The following is a 13641-nucleotide window of genomic DNA, read 5'->3' as shown; positions in this document are numbered from 1 at the left end:
TTTTTTTTCAGTGTTTCTTTGAAAACCACATTGTGCAACTGTTAAGGGACATAACTATTGCAGAGCGACCGTGTAATGAAACTTAGTGAATGAGTAATGTCACCTGCAGAGATCCTTCGGGAAATTGTGATAAAGAGCAGTTTAAAGAAATATAAAGTTTTAAAGTGAATCACAGAAAGGACAAGCTACAACTAGAAACAAAAAATAGCCAATTACATGAGTTTGAGAGGAGAACTGACCAAGGTAAACAGGCTAAACAGACTGAAATATGTGGCTGGAAACGAACAGTGGAGAACATTTGAAGGAACAGTGTAAATCACAACAGAAGGTCATTCGATTGAAACAGTAAAAACCTCAGCAAGAAATTCCCACTGATCCCTTACTCAGGACAAAAGGAATCATACAAGGTCATGAGGCTGAGAAGATCACCAAAAAGTACTTAAAATCCTGAAATGAGAGTGTGTTTTAGGAGTAAATGTTAATGCATTGCAATGGGTCTGCTCGCAGGAGGAGGGCTGTGGGAAGGGGAGCCACGGTCAGGGTTCATTGACACGATAGGAACAGGGAGAGGTGAAGGTGCTGGAGGTGGTCAGAGTGTTACAGAGAGAGTGGTCAGGGTGTTACAAAGCCAGGACGGATTGCTACCGCTGGAGGGGTTTGCAGAGGTAGGGAGGGACATAGGTATTTTTATTTATTCATTCATGGGATGTGGGTGTCACTGCCTGGAACAACGTTCTTTGACGCCTCTGCTAATTACCCAGAGGGTAGCTCAGAGTCAGCCATATTGCTGTGGGTCTGGAGTCATATGTCGGCCAGACCAGGTTTGAATATTTGATGTCCTTCCCTCAAGGAGGTTAGTGAACTAGATGAGTTCTTCCTACTGATCAACAATGTTTTAATGGTGGCCCCACCAATGTCTTCTACAGCCACAACATGACATCCCAACTCTTACTCTTAATGCCATCCCCAATGAAGGTAACCACCCCAAACGCCTGCTTCACCAGCCTGTCTACCTGTGACACCACATTCAAAGAACTGTGTACCTGGGTCACTGGGTCACTGACTGACAACACGACCCAGGGCCCGAACATTAACGGTACAAGTCCCACCCTGGTTTGTTTCACCAAAATGGAACACCTCACATTTATTTAATTAAACTCCGTCTGCTATTCTTCAGCTCACTATCCCAGCAGGATTGTTCATCCTGTTGTATCACAGATAACCTTCTTCACTGTCCACTTTACCACCAATGTCAGCGTCACCAAAAAACCTTACTTACCAGGAAACCAATATTCCCATCCAATCCATTTATCCAAATAACAAACAACAGGGGACCCACTACACCGCTGGTCACATTCCTCCAGTCAGAAAAACAACATGTATCCCATCACCCTGTGTCTCCTTCCATCAGGCCAATTTTGTATCCAGTTCCCTCGTTCCTCCTGAATGCCATATCCTTTTTGCAATGAACTGAGCTTATTACCCAGTTTACCAGACAGAAGATAGAACACAGAACAGTCCAGCCCAAGACCCTTCGGCCATGATTTCATGCCAACCTGTTATCCAACTGTAAGATCAAACTAACCGACATACCCTTCTTTTTACTATTATCCATCTGTCTATCCAAGAGTCTATTAAATGTTTCGAAAGTATCTAATTTTACTATCACCATTGGCAGTGCATTCCAACCACCTACCATTCTCTATGCTCTTATCCATCCTCCAATCACCTTAAAATTATGCCGCCTTGTAATAGCCATTTATTCCGTAGGAGGAAATGTCTCTGACTATTCACTCACTCTGTGCCCCGCATCACCTTGTTCACGGAACAGGAGAATCGACATTTCGGGCATAAGACCTTCTTCAGGATTCCTGAAGAAGGGCTTATGCCCGAAACGTCGATTCTCCTGTTCCCTGGATGCTGCCTGACCTGCTGCGCTGTTCCAGCAACACATTTTCAGCTCTGATCTCCAGCATCTGCAGACCTCACTTTCTCCATCACCTTGTTCACCTCTACCAGTTCACCTTACCCCCTTCTTCACTCCCATGAGAAAAGCCTTAGCTCCCTCAAACTTTCTTCGTAAGAACTGCCCTCCATTCCAGGCAGCATTCTGGTACATCTCCTGTGTACACTCTCTAAAACTTGCACATCCTTTCTGTAAACAGGGGACCAGAACTGAACACAATATTCCAAGTGTGGTCTCACCAGGACCCTATAAAGATGCAGTAAAACCTTACGGCTCTTAAAATCAATCCCCTTCTAAGGAAAGCCAACACAACATATGCCTTTTTAACAACCCTACCAACGTGCGTGGCGATTTTGGGGGATCTATGGACACGGACCCCATGGTCTCTCTGTTCCTCCGCACTGCCAAGTATTCTGCCTTTCACCCTGTATTCTGTATTCAAATTCGACCTTCCAGAATGAATCACTTCACACTTTTCCAGATTGGACTCCATCTGCCACTTCCAGCCCAGCTCTGCGTCCTGTCAATGTCCCATTGCAACCTACAACAGCCCTCCACATTCCCCACCACTCTACCAACCTTCACGTGATTGGCAAACTTACTAACCCACTCTACAACATTCACATCCAAGTCATTTACAAAAATCACAAAGAGCAGAGTCCCAGAGCCGATTGTTACAGAACACCACTGGTCACTGAGCTCCAGGCTCAATACTGTCCATCTACTGCCACCCTCTGTCTTCTCTGGGCCATCCAATCCTGTATCCAGACAGACAGATTTCCCTGTATCCCAATCATCCTTTTTTGAATGATCCATCAACGTATTCTGTCATATCCTCAAAGAATTCAATAAGATTTGTGAGGCATGACTTGACCCCTCACAAACCCATGCTGACTGTCACTAATTTAACTATGGTTTTCCAAGTAGTCATAAATCCTGTCTTTAGGGTCCTCGTCAATAATCTGCACACCACAGACATTAGACCAAATCTGTAATCCCCAGAATTCTACCTCCGTAACATGGCCTGGACTCTACAAATCTTCTCTCCTCTGCCATGTTCACCAGAAGGGCACTGGAGGGTGGCACCCGTTACAGAGATAGGGAGGGATATCAGGACAGGACGATTTTGCAGACATTAGGAGGGTTGCAGTACCAAAGGGAGGCTTCAGTAGTTGTGAGGTTTCATGGTGATGAAGGCATTTGAGGAGGGAGGGAGGGAGGATTGTAGGGAAATGAGAGGTTTCACAGTTTAGTTGCTTTGTTAGGACTGTAAGAGATTCCTGAGCTGGGGAGGGTGTAAGCATTGGTGGATATTACATAAACATGTGGTTTTAGTTGCAATGCATGAAGAGGATGCAGAAAACTGGAGAGTATGGAGTCTGAACAAGGTTACACAAATGGGAAGAGTTGGCAGGAGTGCAGGTGTTTACAGAGACAGCAATGGTCTGATCTGGAGCAGAGGACCCAGAGTGGGAGGGACGTGGGGACTGGAGGTGGTTTGACAGGGAGGGAGGACCATAGGCCCCTAGGAGGTTACAGAAATGTGGAGAGCTGTAGGGCTGACGGGTTCATGGAGTTGGGAATGTTGGGAGGGATAGAGAAGTTTACAGGGCTAAGGATGTTTGTAGGACAGGGCTGGATTACACAGACAGTGACTGTTTCAGGGAACTGACCAGATTACAGAGATAAAGAGGTTTGCATCATCTGGCGGAACAAACAGAGATATGGAGGGTTATCGTGACTGAAGATGTTTACAGATATAGGGAGGCTTAGGTTCTAGGGGTTATTTAAACATGGAGGCTGTGGAATCTGGATTGGTTTTTGAGAGATTGGGGTAGCAAGTTTGGTTGGAGACAGTTTCACAGATAAGAGAGCATTGCACAAACAGGAGGAAGTTCCTGCGGTAGGGGAGGTTCGAGTGGAGAGTGATGTTTAAACAGATAGGGGTAAGAGCTGGAGAAGGTTATGGAGATGGGTAAATGGATGGAGATACAGGAGGAGCTCACATTGACAGGGTGGGTGATAGTGTTTCAAGGTGGAGATGCTACAGGAAGGATCGAAGGGGAGGCAAGAGAGGACGTGTGGTGGTGGGGTTTTCATTGCATGAATCATTTCATCAGTACCTAGAGAGGATATTCCTGTAGGATCACCCAGTGACGCTATGTTAGTGGAACTGAGAAATAAGAATGGGTCATCACTCTGACACGATTGTCCTACTGACCACGAATACTCCGTGGCAGACTGAGGAACAAACATATCAGGAGATCTCAAATATCAATCATATTAATAGGGCTGTTATGGTTGGGGTTTTTAAACTTTCCAAACCTAGACTGGGACTGCCAGTGTTCAGTGTTTGCAAGGGAGGAATTTGGTAATTGTGTTCCAGAAAACTCCCAATCAATATGTAAATGGCCTGAAAAGAGAAAGGGGCAAAACCTGACCTCCCCTTGGGAAACAAGGTAGGAAAAGGGACTGAGGTGTGAGTGGGAAAGCATTTTGCCAAAGTGACTCAAGTCTATTAGTTTGAAAATAGCCATGGAAAAGGACAGGGCTGGTCCACAGGTTCAAGTTATAAAATGGGGCCAGACTAATCTTGATAATATTAGCCAGGAACTCTCAAAAGGTGATTGGGAGTCTATTTGCAGGGAAAGGGAAGTCTGGCAAGTGAGAATATTTTAAAACTGAGATAAATTGAGCGATCACCACCAGCATGTTCCTGTTTATGTGCAGGCCAATGCTGACAGCACTAGAAAACATTGGCTGTCTCTTGAGGATCTGGTCAAGGAAAAGGGGGCTCATGTCAGGTATAGCCCGCTGGATCAAGGGAATCCCTAAGGATCACAGGGACTTCAGGAATATACTTTGGGTAGAAATCAGGAATGCAGAAAGGGTACATGAAATAGTCTCAGCAGAGAATGATAAGGAGAATCCAAAAGTGATTGTATAAATATATTAAGAGTAAAAGAGTAACTCGAGACAAAATAGTGTCCCTTAAAGATCAAGGAGACTATTGGTGTGTGGAACCGCAGGATATGGCTAAGACCTTAAACACATTTTTTACTCCAGAACTTATTGTGGACAAAGACTGGGGAACTCAGGGAACAAGAGTAATACGTTAGACCACATTTGGAGTTCTCTGCAATTCCAGTATCCCCGCTATAGGAAGGATGTTGTGAAAGTTGAAAATGTTCAGAAAAGATTAACAAGATGTTGCCAGGATTGTTGCTGAATAAGCTGGGGTTATTTTCCCTGGAGCATCGGAGACTGAGTGGTGATCTGACAGAGGTTTATATAAACATGAGGGGTATGGATTGGGTAAACAGTCAAGGTCTTTTCCCAAGAGTTGGAGAGTCTAAATCTAGAGGACATAGGTTTAAGGTTGAAGGGGAAAGGTTTAAATGGCACTGAAGGGACAGCTCTTTTATGCACACGCTGATGTATGTATGGAATGAGCTGAGAGAGAAAGTAGCAGATACTGATACTATGACAACATTTAAAATGTATCTGGATGGGTATATGAATAATAAGGGTTTAGAGGTACATGGGCCAAATGCTGGTAAATGGGATGGATTTATTTAGATCTTCTGGTCAGCATTGATGAGTTGGACCAAAGGGTCTGTTTCCATGCTGCCCATCTCTAAAAAGAGTGCATGTTATAGAAGAGGTGGTGCTGGAGATTTTACAGGAATGGAAAGCCCCAGGACCTGATTAAGTGTATCACAGGACATTGTGGGATGGTAGGGAAGAAATTGTGGAGCAGCGAGCAAAGCGATTTGTACCATTGATAGCCATGTGTGATGTGCTGGACAGACTGGAGGGTAGTATAGTGGGCAGTGAAGGAGGGTTTTTGAGATTACAAAGCGATCTTGATGAAATGGGTGAATGGGCTGAAAAACTGTAGATGGTATTCAATCTGAATAAATGCGAGGTAGTGCACTTGGTAAAACAAACAAGGGTAGAGCTTATACAATTAATGTTCGGGCCTCGGTTAGTGTTTTAGTGCAGAGGGACCTCCGGGTTCAGGTACATAAATCGTGAAGCTTGCATCACAGGATGGATAAGCCAGTGCTTCGCACGCCTGACTATTGCTCAGTCCATTGAGTGGAGGATTTGGGACGTCATGCTGAGATTGTGCAGACATTTTTGAGGCCTCTTCTGCAATACTCTGTCCAGTTCTGGTCGCCCAGTTATAGGGAGGATATTATAAAGCTGCAGGATGTTCAGCAGAGATTTACCAGGACATTGTTGGACATGATTGGCTTGAGTTCTGAAAAATAGCTGGATAGGCTGAGTCTTTTTTCACTGGAGCCTGGAGTTTGAGATGTGATGTTATAAAAGTTTATTTTAAAAAATGAGATATAGATCGATTGAATGGTAGTTGCCTTTTCCGTAGGATGGGGGAGTCTCAAGAGGAGGGACCACATTTTTAAGGTTAGAAGAGAGAGATGTTAAAAAAAAGACATGGGGTGTTTTGGTTGTGGAATGATCTTCCTGAGGAATGGTGGACGTGGTTACAATTACAAAGTTGAAAAGACAGAGATAGTAAACAAATATTTTGCATCAGTTTTTGCTGGGGAAAATGATATGGAAGATATAGAATGTAGGGAAATAGATGGTGAAACCTTGCAAAATGTCCATATTACAGAGGAGCAGGTGCTGGATGTCTTGAAATGCATAAAGGTGGATACATTCCCAGGACCTGATCAGGTGTACCCTCGAACTCTGTGGGAAGTTAGAGAAGTGATTGCTGGGCCTCTTGCTGAGATATTTGTATCATCGATAGTCACAGTTGAGGTGTCGGAAGACTGGAAGAAGTATCAAAGAGGATTGAAGAGGGCTGACCGGTAGATGTGATCTATATGGACTTCAGTAAGGCATTCGACAAGGTTCCCCATGGGAGACTGATTAACAAGATTCTATCTCATGGAATACAGGGAGAACTAGCTATTTGGATACAGAACTGGCTCAAAGGTAGAAGACAGAGGGTGGTGTTGGAGGTTTGCTTATCAGACTGGAGGTCTGTTTCCAGTGGAGTGCCACAAGGATTGGGCCTAAGAATGGTGAATAGCGAAGGGTAAGGGAGTCCAAAACTCGAGAGTACAAACGGGACGTGAGAGAGCAAAGATTTAAAGAGGGAGCTGAGGGGCAACATTATCCACAGAGGATGGTGCACAGACAGAGCAGACTGCCAGGGGAACATGGGAGAAACAAGAACAATTACAGCATGGAAAAGACATTTGGGCAGGTACATGGAGGGGAGAAGGTTTGAAGAGCTAAGGGCCAAACGCAGGCAAATGAGACTCATTCATTATAGGAAACATGGAGAGCATTGATGAGTTGTACCACAGGTTCTGTTTCTGTGCTGTATCACTCTGTATCCAGTTAAAGAGGATTACAGTACCGAAATAAAGCATGTTGTAGACGCTGAAGCAATTTATAGCGATAAGGAGGGTAGTCTGGAATGCAGTACATTTCAAATATGTGGAGGACTATCGGGAAGGGAGGTAGTTACAGGGACAGGAACTGTTATAGGAGTTAAAAATTACTGAAGACACTGTTGCACAAGCCATGCCATAGGCACAGAGTTGCAGAGTAGTGAGTCTTAGCACAGTGATGGAGGGAGGACACAGAACAGAAAGATCCCAGGCAGCATTCCCAACCTCTCGTCAGAGGCCTGCTTGCCCCTCTGTTGTCCTGATGCTCACTAAGACAGCACAGGCCTGGATTGATAACTATGCACTCCCCATCCTGTCTCAGTGCAACATAAAATAAAGTAGAGGTGGTGATTGAGTCTGGGGTGTGTCTGTACTGTACTGCGCTCCCCCTCCAGCACTGTATCTATGTCATGTCCTGTTAGCGATGTTTGGAGCCCTCTCATTACTCCCTGCTCTGTGCACTGTGAGTGATCTTACCTCACTGCAGGATTTATTGAAGACTCCACATCGCCCTTCCGTTTGCCTCTCGGGCTGACCAATCATCTTCAATGAGGTGTTGGACGAGACCCCCAGAACTTCCTAAATACCTACAGGAGACAGAGAGATAGACAGAATAGAAAATTAGACTGATGCAGTGAGGGTTACACATGGAGAATGGAAATGAACCCCACAGCTATCTGGAAAGTCCCACTCCATCCCTGGGTTGTGCTGTTGCATTTCTCTGGAGTGGAGAATTCTGTTGGCTCAGGATCTGGAGTAACTGGAAGAGCGGGAGGCGCTGACAGAGGCAGCAATTCGACCCACACAGTGAGGGATACCACATGGACAGAGACTGAGTGATATCACCAGAGTGCTGCAAGACTTCAGGATCACACAGTCATGTTGGAAGAATGGGTTTAGCTTCATGATGCTCTAGTATCAGTGCTCAGGGATGAGCAACCAGTGAGCAGGTGAAGTCATGGCCAAGTGGTATTATTGCTAGAACATGTATCCAAAACCTCAGCTAATGTTCAGGGGAAGAGGGTTTGAATCCCACCATCAGAAATGGTGGAGTTTGAAATTAATAATTTTAAAAATAGTAATTAACAATCCATAAATAAATACGAAACCATTGCTGATGTGCAAAAAAACCAAATACTTGTCCTTTAGATAAGGACATCTCCTCACGTGGTCTACACGATGTACTCACAGCAAAGTGTTTGCCTCTCAATTACCCTCTGAAATGGCCGAGCAAGTTACTTAGCTCGAAGGCAGCTAGGGCTGGAAAAGAAAGGCTGGTCAGCCAGAGGCACCCACATCCCATACCCGATTTAATAAATAGTCCATTAGGATGGTCCCACTGGAACTGTACTGGAACCGTACTGGAACCAGTGTCCTGGCCAATCATGTCGGTAGGTTTATGGGACAGGGCTTTAAACTGACACAGAGGATGCTGGGACAGGGTTCAGGTGAAACGAGCTTTCCAAATGCAAAGAGAAAAGGTGAAGTGTGGGAGCAGCGTGGGAATATGACTGAAGACAAGCAGAAAGGAACAGGATGGGACAGAGTTTAACTACACCAGGGAATGTACATCAGGGAATAGGGCTGTGACAGGAAATTATGGAAAATAGTAAATTATGTTTTTTTTGGAATGGATAATGTCTCTTCAATAAGGTAGATTCATTTGTGACACAGAGATAAAAGGGATTTAGACACCAGAGAGACATGCGTACAGGGCGAACAAAAGGTGGGCATAAATATTCAATGGTTCACCACCTTGTGCAAACTCAGGCAAAATGGGCAACGCTAACAATAATGGATAACAAAGGCATTACAGAGAAATCATTTGGCCTCAGATCATGAAGTAGAGTCAGTCTGAATGTAAATTCTGGCTACTACTTTCCAAGGACACAAGCAGCAGAACCGTTTTAGGCCAGCGAACTGCATTCCATTGCTCATCACTGCATTACACAGGAACTCACTGGAATTTTTTAACAAAGGCATTGTGATAATTTTGGAAAACTTCAATATTTCCATAATCTGGGACAGTCACACTGACAATAGTGATATTGGAAGAGGAGTTCAGAAAAAGTTTTTGTCGGTTTTTTTTTGAATAACAAATTGTGCAACTGGCTAGGGACATAGCTATCTCAGAGTGACCGATGTGTGATGAAACTTAGTGGATGAGTAATGTCACCTGGAGAGATCCTCAGGGAAATGGTGATAAAGTGCAGTTTAAAGAAATATAAAGTTTTAAAGTGAACCACAGAAAGGACAAGCTACAACTAGAAACAAAAACAGCCAATTACACGGGTTTGAGATGAGACCTGACCAAGGTAAAGAGGCGAAACAGACTGAAATATGGGCCTGTAAATGAACAGTTTGAAGGAAGAGTAAATCACTCAACAAAAGAACATTCCATCGAAACAGAAAATCTCAGCAAGAAATTCCCTCCGGCCCCTCACTCAGGACAAAATGGATCATATTAGATTATGAGGCTTAGAAGATCACCAAAAAGTACTTAAAATCCTGAAGCGAGAAAATGTTTTTGGAGTAAGTGTTAAAGGGATTGCAAAGGGTCTGCTCGCAGGAGTTGGGCAGTGGGAAGGGGAATCAGTGTAAGGGTTTAATGTCACAAAAGGAACAGGGAGAGGTGAAGGTGCTGGAGGTGGTGAGAGTGTTACAGAGAGTGGACAGGATCTGAACGGTGTTACAAAGCTAGTACGGATTGCTGCAGCCGGAGGTGTTTGCAGAGATAGGGAGGGATACATGTATTTTTATTTATTCATTCATGAGATGTGGGTGTCACTGCTAATTACACAGAGGACAGCTCAGAGTCAGTCATACTGCAATGGGTCTGGAGTCACATATTAGCCAGGCCAGGTTAGAATGTCAGATTTTCTACACAAAAGGAGGTCAGTGAACCAGATGAGTTCTTCCCACTGATCAACAATGCTTTTATGGTGGCCTCACCAATGTCTTGTACAGATACAATATGTCGTCCCAACTCCTACTCTTAATGCTCTGCCCAGTGAAGGAAACCATCCCAAACGCCTTCTTCACCAGCCTGTCTGTGACACCACTTTTAAAGAACTGTTTACCTGGGTCACTGGGTCACTTACTGACAACACGACCCAGGGCTCTAACATTAACTGTACAAGTCCCACCCTGGTTTGTTTCACCAAAATGGAACACTTCACCTTTATCTAATTAAACTCCATCAGCTATTCTTCAGCCCACTATCCCAGCAGTACTGTTCATCCTGTTGTATCATAGATAACCTTCATCACTGTCCAGTTTACCACCAATTTCAGTGTCACCCAAAAAACTTAACTTACTTAACAATATTCCCATCCAAACCATTTATCCAAATAACAAACAACAGGGGACCCACCCCACTGCTGGTCACATGTCGCCAGTCAGAAAGACAATATGTCTCCCATCACCCTCAGTCTCCTACCATCTAGCCCAATTTTCTGTCCAGTTGACTACCTCCTCCTGAACGTCATAACCTTTTACACTGATCTGAGCTTATTACCCAGCTTTCCATACGACACGTAGAACACAGAACAGTACGGAACAAGACCCTTCGGTCATGATGAAATGCCAATCTTTTATCCGACCGTAAGATTAAAAAAAAGTGGCAGATAGAGTTTAATTCAGATAAATGCGAGCTGCGGCATTTTGGGAAAGTAAATTTTAGCAAGACTTACACACTTAATGGTAAGGTCCTAGGGAGTGTTGCTGAACCATGCGACCTTGGGGTTCAGGTTCATACCACCTTGAAAGTGGAGTCGCAGGTAGATAGGATAGTGAAGAAGGTGTTTGGTATGCTTTCGTTTATTGGTCTGAGTATTGAGTACAGGAGTTGGGAGGTCATGCTGCAACTGTACAGCACATTGGTTAGGCCACTGTTGTAATATTGCGTGCAATTCTGGTCTCCTTACTTTTGGAAAGATGTTGGGAAACTTGAAAGCGTTCAGAAAAGATTTACAAGTATGTTGCCAGGGTTGGAGGAGTTGAGCTATAGGGAGGGGCTGAACTGGCTGGGGCGTTTTTCATTGGAGTGTCGGAGGCTGAGGGGTGACCTTACAGAGGTTTACAAAATTATGAAGGGCATGGATAGGGTAAATAGACAAAGTATTTTCCCTGTGGTTGGGAAGTCCATAGGTTTAGGATAAGAGGGGAAAGACATAAAAGAGACCAAAGGGGCAACTTTTTCCACACAGTGTGTGGTACGTGTATGGAATGAGCTGCCAGAAGAAGTGGTGAAGGCTGGTACAATTGCAACATTTAAGAGGTATATGAATATGAAAGGTTTGGAGGGATATGGACCAGGTGCTGGCAGGTGGGATTTGATTGGTTTGGGATATCTGGTCGGCTTGGACGGGTTGGACTGAAGTGTCTGTTTCCATGCTGTACACCTCTATGACTCGAACTTCCGTTCCCTTCATTTTTTTTATCATCCATGTGCCTATCCAGAAGTATATTAAATGTCCCGAATGCATCTAATTTTACTGCCACCGCTGGCAGTGCATTCCACATACACCACTCTATATGTAATGAACCTACCTCTGAGATCTCCCCTTAACCATCTGCTAATCACCGGAAAATTATAACCCCTTGTAATAGCTATTTATGTCAAGGTAAAAAAATCTCTCTATTCACTCTATCTATGACTTTCATCACCTTGTTCACCTCTGCCAAGTCACCCCTCATCCTTCTTCACTTCAACGAGAAAAGCCTTAGCTCCCTCAACCTTTCTTCATAAGACATGCTCTCCAGTACAGGCAGCATCCTGGTAAATCTCCTCTTTACCCTCTCTAAAACTTACACATCCTTCCTGTAATGAAGGGACCAGAACTGAACACAATATTCCAACTGAGGTCTAACCAGGGCTCTATAGAGCTGCAACATAACCTCTCGGCTTTAAAACTCAATCCCCAAACTAATGAAATCCCATACAATATATTCCTTCTTAACAAGCCGATTAGCTTGGGTGGCAACTTTGAGGGAACTATGGATCTGTTCCTCCACACTGCCAAGGATCCTACCATTAACCAGGAATTCTGCATTCAAATTCAATCTTCTAAAATTAACGACTTCACACTTTTCCAGATTGAACTCCATCTGCTACTTCTCAGCGTCTTGTCAATGCCCCATTGCAACCTACAACAGCCCCACACACTATCAACCACTCCACCAACCTTTGTGTCATTGGGAAACTTACGAACCGACTCTTCCATTCACATATTCAACTTATTCATAAAATCACAAAGAGCAGAGGTCCTGTAACCACTCCCTGCAGAAAACCACTGGTCACTGAGCTCCAGGATGAATGGTTTTCTATCTATCATCGCCCTCTGTCTTCTGTGGGCCAGTAATCCCGTATCCAGACAGACAGGTTTCCCTGTATCCCATGCCTCCATATTTTCTGAATGAGCCATAAAGGTGTTTCATCACATTCTAAAAAGATTCAATAAGACTTGTAAGGCATGACCTGCCCCTGACAAAACCATGCTGACTATCTCCAATCAAACTATGGTTTCCCAAAGAATAATAAATCCTATCTCTCAGAGTCCTCTCCAATAATCTGCACACCACAGACATAAGACTGACAGGTGTGCAATTCCCAGGATTATCCCTATTCCCTTTCCTGAACAAGGGAATCATAGTTTCCTGCCTCCAATCATCTGGTCCGACTCCAGTGGACATTGAGGGTGCAAAGGTCATCACCCAGGTGTGCAGCAATCCATTCCCTCGCTTCGTGTAGTAACTTTGGACACATCCAGTCTGGCTCAGTGACTTATATTTTACAAAATTCTCAGTACATTCTCCTTCTTAACATCCACCTGTTCACGTACATCAGCCTGTTTCACACGGCTCTCACAAACGACAAGACCCTTCTCAGCCGTGAATACTGAGACATAGTATTCATTAAGGACCTCCCCTACCTCCTGTGACTCCAGGCACAAGTTCCTTCCACTACCCCAGATTGGCCTTATCCTCACTCATGCCTTGCTCTTGTTCCTCCCATAAGTGGAGAATACCTTATGGTTTTCCTTAATCCTTCCCAACAATGCTTTTTCACATTCCCTTCTAGTTGCCCTAAGTCCATTCCACGGTTCCTTCCTGGTATCTTGAGAGAATCCCTACTGTGTGGAAATGGGCCATTTTGCCCAACACCTCCATACCAACCTTCCAAACAGTATCCAACCCAGCCCCATTCCCCACCCTATTACTCTCCATTTGCCCTGACTA

At 44.3% G+C, this 13641-nt stretch overlaps 1 long non-coding RNA gene across 1 annotated transcript in view; it reads right to left on the bottom strand.

The window, feature by feature from the left end:
• LOC148138604 (uncharacterized) overlaps positions 1 to 13641 on the bottom strand; it is a 48444-nt gene that overhangs the window by 21900 nt on the left and 12903 nt on the right. The window contains exon 3 of the long non-coding RNA XR_015753918.1: positions 7879 to 7988. This is a non-coding gene — a long non-coding RNA (uncharacterized LOC148138604). The remainder of the gene's footprint in view (positions 1 to 7878; positions 7989 to 13641) is intronic.

Source organism: Chiloscyllium plagiosum, unplaced genomic scaffold, assembly GCF_037043375.1.
Source record: "Chiloscyllium plagiosum isolate Xiang-an unplaced genomic scaffold, Cpla_swu_hap1 HiC_scaffold_40, whole genome shotgun sequence".
In the NCBI taxonomy this organism is placed as follows: domain Eukaryota; kingdom Metazoa; phylum Chordata; class Chondrichthyes; order Orectolobiformes; family Hemiscylliidae; genus Chiloscyllium; species Chiloscyllium plagiosum.
This window is presented reverse-complemented; position numbering and strand designations above follow the sequence as displayed.